Here is a 7,961-nt window from a genome sequence, read left to right as displayed (position 1 = left end):
ATGATGGACCAGTGGGCAGCGATGGACCAGCAGACAACGATGGACCAGTGGGCAGTGATGGACGAAAGGGCAGCGATGGACCAGTGGGCGGTGATGGACATACAGTTTGGGGAAGGGGTCGTGAGAAGGGGAGCTGCTCCAGGAGGTCAGGAAAGGCCAACTGACCACCCGAGGTTGGGAGCATTTGGGTACCGTCACCGGCCCCCGGCAGCAGGGGCCGAGGGTTCCTTTCTGGTGCCAGGCAGCCGGAGCTGGGTGCGGGGATGTCGCCAGCCCAGGCCGGAGGCAATAAAGCGCCTGGAGTGATGCAGCAAAACAGGCTGGAGTCGCGTGTCGAAATAAATCATCCATGGAGGCAAGGCGGGGAGGAGGAGGTTTTCTGCTCCCGCGCCTCCCCGCATCTAACAAAGCCTCAGAAACATCGGGAGGGCAGCGGGAACCGGGGCAGGATGCGGCCATCCGTGGCCTCAGCTGCTCCAGGGTGCTCCGATGCTCCGGCTCTCCCGGGCGCTGGTTTTCCATCCCTTCCCAGCTCCCTTGGCTTCACCTTTGTGGCAGGCGATGCACGGAGCTGCCAGGAGTGATAAAATGGCTGTCCCCCAAATTTATGGAGTTTATCTGTGAATAACTCCTGGAGGTGAAGCTGCTGTTGAGCCGGGGAGGAGGAGGGCTTTATTTCGGGATAAACATCCCCAGGAATGATGCGGGATGGAAGGAGCCCGGCCCCAGGGACCAGCAGGGACGTGCCCCACATCCCCCGGCCCCCCCAGCTCATGGGGCTGGAGCATGGCCGGGGCGAGCTCCCCGCTCGGTGGGGAAAGCCGAAGGCTCGTTTCCCATCCGCAGCGTGTTTATTAGGAGCTAAGTCATGAAGAGGCTTTGGCACATCTCCGTCGCTCCCGCGGAGCGTGTTTAGCACAGCGGAGATCGCCGCTTTTTCCAGCCGCACGTGCGTGCCCGGGATTTCCACGCCGGCCGTGCGTTGCTCCCCGTGCTCCGTTCCCACGGTGCGCTTATCTTCCCCCCCCCCCCCCCCAAAAAAAAAAAAAAAAGGTTTTATCGACGGTCTATGGAGCAGCATCCCGATTTCTGGGGAAGCACAGCTGAGGCTGAGCTGGCTCCAGCCTCCCCCTCGCCCCCCCCGGCTCCCTGCTCTGCTGCAGTAACATCCATCCCAAGTTTCTGAGCCTCTTCTAATTTTGGAGGCCGTTAGCAAAGCCGGCGCTGTTGCAGCCAAACGAGACTCTGCCAATGTTTCCTTTAAAAGCCGCTTTCACTCCGAAGGACTCTTCTAGATGGTTTGCTTTTAATAGCAGGCTGCAGGGTGCAACGCCCAGCTCGCAGCCGGGGGCTCTCCCCGGCGCGGGAAGGGGCCGGGTGGCATTGGGAGTGGGGTCGGATCCACCACGCATCCATCATGGTCCATGGCCAGCACCACCTTCCCAGTTCAGACCAGCGAAGCTCCACCACCTCCTTGCAGAGCCAACCCCCCCCGCCCCACCGCAGCCCATCCCTCCTCTCCCTCACCCGCCCTGGGGGAAATCTTTAAGGCGGGGGGGGGGGGGGGCACACGGGTTTAGCCCCCCCCTAATTGTGCTAATAGGACTGGGGAGAAGAAAGAGCGAGAGGAGCCAGTGGAGAAATGGGAGGCAGGGAGGTCAGCGCGCTGGTAGGTGTGAGCGCTTTGAAAAACCCAATTGCTGCTTCAGGATAACCAGATTCGGGAAAATGAAGCTGAAGTGTGAAAAATGAAAGTGAAAAGATAGGAACCAACCCACGGCTATTTATTCTAAAAATACTGACCTAAATACTTAAGCACAGATATAAAAGTAGTTGTCTTTGCTGATTTCCTTTATGAGAATCTCCTGGTTTCGTTATTATTTCGCTCAGAAACCAGAAGATGCGGCTTTTCGGAGACACCGAGACCGGGTCCTAGCCTGGCGCTCCCGAAGACTTTGCTGTATGCGCAAAACTCATCTGAAAGCCCAGCTTTGAAATTCATCCATTAAGCTAACGAGGCCCTGCGGTTAGCAGCCCACGCCTCTGCCGCTCAAAACGGGAGAGGCTTTGGCTGGGTCTCGTGCCATGGCTCTCCTGTTTCTCACCAGGAGGGACGACGGCGGTGGCGGGGGGCACGGCAAAGCCCCCAGGGCTGCTCCCTGGGGACAAGCAGAGATTTTGGAGCAGCGGCCCCTGCATGAAGCATCCCTTGGCTTGTGGGATGGGCAGAGCTGGGCTATAGATTCCAGCTGGGCTGTTGTACACATCTGGGCTATTCACATCTGGGCTGATGTTCACATCTGGGCTGTTGTGTCCCCCACCCAGGCTGTTGTTGCAGGCAGTCGCGAGCCCCTGCCTCCTCCCGACTCATCTGGCTGCATCGCTGTCCTGCAGCCAGCCCCCTAATGAGATATTTGGGGGGTTTCCCACATCCCCGGAGGTATCTGGGACAAGTACCGGGGTGGACGGCGAAGAAAACCCAGATGTGGGGTCCCAGGCGGGTGCATGGGGACCCCTGCATGGTCACGGCCCCCGATGCGGCACCGTGACCCCGCTCTGCACGTCCTTCCTCGGGAAGATTACAGAGGTGCATTACACGTGGAGGCAAAACGGATGGAGGAGCAGGCAGGAGTGCTGGGTCAGCAAGTCGCGCAGGCTCGAGGCAGGCGGTGAGCGCTCGGAGGGAGAAGGAAGAGACCGCGCTTAAAACAGTAAAGGTGAAAGCGGGGAGGGGGGGAAGCGGCTCCCCGCCTGAAGGTCGGAGGGGGTAGAGCTGGTCACAGTGTTTCCAGATGACAAAGCAAAGGTGCAAGCCAGGAAAATATGGGCTGGATAAAAAGGCTTTTTTTTTTTTTTTCTGTGTTAGGAAAAGGGGTGCTCTGTGCAGCGTGGGAGCAGGGAAGGGCGCGTGGTGCATGGCCTGGAGACCAGCCCGACGCGTGCAGCATCCTGCAGCCAAGGGGAGGGACGAGCGCCGGCCAGGTCCCCTCGATGCCTGCGGGGAAGTGAGGTGGCCGCGCGCGGCTGGGTGTGAGAGCAGAGCTGGGGCAAGGCCTCCGAGCAGCAAAAACTGATTTTGAAACCTTGGAGGATGCTGCAGGGGTGAGTGTCATGAAGGATGCTGGCTCCTGTGTCAGGCTGCTGCCTGGGAGGCCTCTCCTCCAGCTCCTGAGGTCCCTCTTTCTCCCAAAAAGCTCCTAGGACTGGCAGAGGAAACCCTTGTGGGCAGCAGAGCCGGTCGCTGCAGCAGCTTTTTGCCTAAAATGAGGCTGCGAAAATAAATACATGTACTGCCACCGTGCTCGCAGCAGATCTACAGCTCCACACCCGCACTCAGCACCCGTCCACCCTGGTGTGGACCATGGCGGGGCTGCTGGCAGCCGGGGGGGACGTCTGCTCCAAAACCCAAGGTCACCCTCCGGCCGGCTCCGCGAAGCATCCCGGAAAAGCAGAGCCAAAGAGATGCTCCTGCCCGTTGCAAGGCGCCAGCGGGGGCAGCTGGCTCGGGGCACCGCCGGCGGCGCATATCAGGCAGGGACAGATGGACGAGGTGACAGATAAGGGACAGCCCGGAGAAGAAACGGGAGCGATAGGACCCAAAGGCACTGTGCCGGTGGAGCGAGGAAGCTTGAGCACGGACCCAGCAGAGCTGGATTTAGATCCCGTAACACCAGCCGGGCGCACGCTCCCCACCTAAATCCCTCCTCACCGACGGCAGGGGGTAAATAAACCACTGCGGTTAAACTGCAGATACTGAGTCGGTGCAATGGGGTTTCTGCCTGGCTCCCCGGGCAGTCGACTACCCCGGCAAGGCTGCGACCCTTCCCTTGAGGACTGTTGACGCCGGGTGGCAGGTAGCCCAGCTTGGAGGCCATGCCTGGGTAGCCCGTAGAGGGGGAAACCCCCAAGACAGGCACCATCTCGTTGTCTGGAGGGGCTGCAGGCACAGACAGCTCTGCTGGGACCCCCAGAAAGGTCTCTGCTATACCCTTGCCACAGGAGACCTGGAGGCAGCACTTATACGTAGGGTTTAGCATCCTCGCCCCACACTGGTGCCCCACTTGCCACGTAGCTGCCACCAGAGCCCAGCAGCAGGAACAAGCAGGGTCAGACACAGACTCCGGCTCCTGCATGCTTGTTTGCTTGGGGAGGGGATATTTAATTGCAAAACATCCCTTGCAGGGAGATACAGGAGAATGGCAAGGTGGGTGTAGACCAGAAGGACCTGACCTGCCTGGCACTGGTAGGCCGTGGGTAAAGGTGACACTTTGTCAGGGCTATGGGGTGACAGGGGTCTGATGTTTTGGGGTTCGCCTTTGCACAGTCCGTCCCATTCCTCGAGATTCTGCAAGTTTGGGGCCCGCAAGTCATCCATGCTCCTCAGACGGGGAAGTCCTGCTCCCTGGATGTTCTCTTTGGCCCTTTCTCCCTTGGAGCCTTCTACCTCCATTTGTCTCCTCTGCAACAACGGGAACCCGCAGAGCTAAAATCCCAGGAGTGCCAGCTCTGGGAATGCAGCACCGCATCCCCGCAGCCGGGGGAAGCTCGGGAGCCGCATCCCACATGGATGCTCCTACTTAGCGCTTTGGGGTGCCTTGCCTGCAGCCCGGGTGAATGCAGGAATTGCGGGTGAGGAACCCGAGCCACCGTGTGGGGAGCTGCCGGGGAAGAGCTGCTGCCGCACTTTACATTCACAGCCCATCTATTTTGCAATATCTGCACCATGATGTTCCCACGTAGACAAGCCTAAGCTAGCATAGATAATGAAATGGGTTAAAGGAGACAGGCGGAGGGAGAGGAGAGGAGCCAGCAACTGGTAGTAAATCAAGAAGAGAACAGGGTTACTTTAAATTCAAGGACTCGGTGGCAGGGCGAGTTTGGTTTATGCCAAGAGGCACGGGGTTTAGAGGATGAGACGCGGTTCATGAAGAGAGAAGGGTCCCCTTGGTGGGGCCACTCATCTGTCTGTGTCCCCATCTGTGTCCCCAGCCTGGTGGGGCAGGCAGCAGGCTCTGCTCCATGGGGGGAAGGTCCTGCTGGCCCCCAGCGGCTCGTGGTCGGGGTCCGGGGTGGGGGGACACCCAGCCGCTGAGACTCCCCCACCTTTGGCATGGGTTTCGAGGCAGTCCAAACAAGCTAATTAAATCCTGCTCTGCTTAATCAGAGCCATTGAACACCAGTCAGAAGAAATTAATCCTGTGTTTTATTAGATGCTGTTTGAAGCCGCGTTTGGCACCTCGTCCTGGGTTCTCATCTCCTTCTGGGGAAGGAAGAAGGACATCTGCGGGGAAGAGCGAGGGTGCAGCAGATGGCAGCGGGGATGATTCAGGGGCTCAAGGAAGGAGCTGCGACTCCAGCGGCGTCCCTGGGGGGGGGAACGACACACGAGACACCTCTCCCTGCATCCCACGGCCCACTGCCTCCCCGTGGCTGAGAGTCCGTGAGCCAGGCAGGCATCCCAAAAATACGTGTTCCTCTGCATTGCATGCTAATGGCTCCTGCACGATAGGTCCCACTGCAATTAAAAGCCCGCGGAGCGTTAATATGCAACGTGGAGAGGCCACTCTTCCCACAGCTACTCCCTCCCAAACCTGTCCTTCCTGCTGCGCATCCCTGCCCACGGGGAGCCTGCCCACGGGGATCCCACAGCAGCCCCAGCGCTTTCCTGCCTTCCTCCCGCTGTGCCAGGCGGGACACGTTGCCTCCCCCCCCGCCCCCCCCCCCCGAACTTTCTCCTGTTTTGGGGCTCAGCGGAGCAGGGTCTGTCGGGTACCTGCTGGGTGGGTGCTGTGCCACACGGCCCCGGCAAGGGGGCTGGGAGAAATCCACGGGCGGGTGGTTCAACCAACCATCTGGGCTCTTGGTTTGGGGTTTTTTAATGAATTCTGGTGCTTTAATTGCTGTAACCCGAGAAAAACTCCTGATGAAGAGAAAGCCCAGCTCAGTAAGGCAGCCCACAGGTTGCCCTGCAAGCCCTGGGAGCGCTCGGTAGCCTTGGTACATCCTCCTGCGACACGGCTAGACAGAGCTGCCGGCTTTGGGTGTGGGGTTTTCTTTTTTTTTCCCCCCCCCCTAAATTTCCTGTCGTAACTTGCGTTAAAACTTTGCAGAGCCATTTAATTGCGTTCTGCGGTGGTGATAATATGAAATGAGTCTCCCTTCTGATCTTCAGCTAAGTTGGTCCAAAGCACCGGCTTATAATTTGCACTAATCATCAGGTCGTGGAAGATGTGAAGGCAGGGCTGGTACCCGGTGGATTCACACGGGCCGGGAGTTTCTGCCCTCACCGGGCTAGCCTTTGGCAGGTTGGGCTCTGCCGCCCTGGGATGGCGATATCGATACTTTCTTTTGGTGCCACTTAGGGGAAGATTTCCATCAACTGCTCTTCTCCATCTCCCTTAGCAACAGCGGAGAAACAGAGTCCGGAGGAGAAGCGGGAGAGCTGAGGCGGCTTCCTGGCTCCCCTGGGCTGCTCTCTCCTCTGAGCAGCTCAGAGACGTCCTCTCCTCCCGGATGGAGACCTGCAATCAGACCCTCAAAGGCACCCAAGAAAGGAGAGATCCAGTATCCTGTCGCATTTCCCTGGGCTAGCTTCACCTCCCAAGCGACCCCTGGGTCAGGGAGAGGAGGTGGCTGGGTTTTGTCTACTCATCCATCCCCAAAAATCGGGGAGTTGAAAGAAAACAAGCTGTCGATGAACAGGAGCGGGGCAGGGTGATATTCTGGGCACGGAGAGGCCCTTTTGCTGCCGAGAGCATAGCGCCGGTCACGCTGGTGGCGTTAGTGCTTTCCACCTCCACGCAGAAGGTACAAACTAGCAGGGCATTATTTTTAAGCAGGGATATTTAGCGAACACCTCACATGCTGCTGGAGGGTCAAATTTATCCCATAGCCTCAGTCCCAAGGGAGGCTCTCAGTTATTTTCGAGCCCGTTGGGAGGAGCAGAGAGACGCGAAGGCTCGGGAGACACGAAGCCTGGGATGTGCCCAGCCTGTCCCTCCGGTCTCTGCCGCAGAGGCGTGCGGGGAGCCAAGCCCCAACGCCCGTCTCCTCTTCTCCGCCGCCAACACCCTGCAAAGCAAAAAACTTCGGTGAGGAGCGCCAGGTTTTCCCTCTCCGGAGAGAGGCTCTCGGACGCCTTCAAGTTTTGATCCTTTTCGACCTACCGCATCGCAAGGAGATATTTACACACACCAACACCCACCCCCACACCCACCCCCCCGGTTTGTTTTAAACCTTCCTTTAGAGCGAGTTTGGCCCTGCTCGGGCAGGTCCCCACGGCCGTGAACATTCCCACGGGGCACAGCAGCGCTCCTCCACCCCAAAGCCTCCCTGCCCTCAACACGGAGGGCTGCCGGGCGCGTTTGGCCCCCGTTCCCAACTCCCCAAGCGTTGGCTGGGTGAGGTTCCATGCCTGTAACACCCCCCATTTTAACGATGGGTGACAAATCGCATCACCCCGCAGCGCTCCACCTCTGCCGGGTTTTGTTCGGGAAGGCCGGGGCAGGGGGAGGTGGGTGAAAAAAGCTCTTTGAAGCCCTCATTTTTGTGCTGCCACATGAGGGGTGCACCTTTACCTACAGCAAACCCCGCTGTACGAGGCAAAAGCCTCCCCCCACCCCCCGCCCTCACCCTGAGGGACCTCAGCACGGCGGCAGGGCTGGAGTGGAACACCTCCCTCCCCTCCCCCCCGACCCCAGTGTCGCCTTGTTTTTGTGGGTTTTTTTGGTGTTTTGTTTTTTGTTTGGGTTTTTTTTTTTTTTTTTTTCTAAGGGCAGCGAAGCAAAAAAACAAGGCGGCGGGGACTAGAGGCGCTGAAGTTGGCAGCCAGGAAGGGGCGGGGGGAGGCCGGCTCTGGGCTTCCCCTCAGGGCTCCTCACAGCCCGGCCCTGAGGTAACCACCCGCAGCGGCGGGATTGGGGTGAGCGGCGCCGGGCGGGACCCGCCGGGGCCGCACCGGA

General features: G+C 59.2%; 1 long non-coding RNA gene across 1 annotated transcript; it reads right to left on the bottom strand.

Moving 5' to 3' along the window:
• Nucleotides 1-4,969: 4,969 nt before the first annotated feature.
• On the bottom strand, nucleotides 4,970-7,654 carry LOC128914349 (uncharacterized). Its single transcript, XR_008468250.1, has 3 exons — nucleotides 7,578-7,654; nucleotides 5,774-7,071; nucleotides 4,970-5,515 (listed from the first exon to the last, which is right to left on the bottom strand). It is a non-coding gene; the product is annotated as an uncharacterized LOC128914349 (long non-coding RNA).
• Nucleotides 7,655-7,961: the final 307 nt, after the last annotated feature.

The sequence above is a fragment of the Rissa tridactyla genome, chromosome 8, assembly GCF_028500815.1.
Source record: "Rissa tridactyla isolate bRisTri1 chromosome 8, bRisTri1.patW.cur.20221130, whole genome shotgun sequence".
Lineage (NCBI taxonomy): Eukaryota > Metazoa > Chordata > Aves > Charadriiformes > Laridae > Rissa > Rissa tridactyla.
The sequence above is the reverse complement of the archived record's forward strand: the minus strand, read 5'-3'. Positions and strand labels throughout refer to the sequence as shown.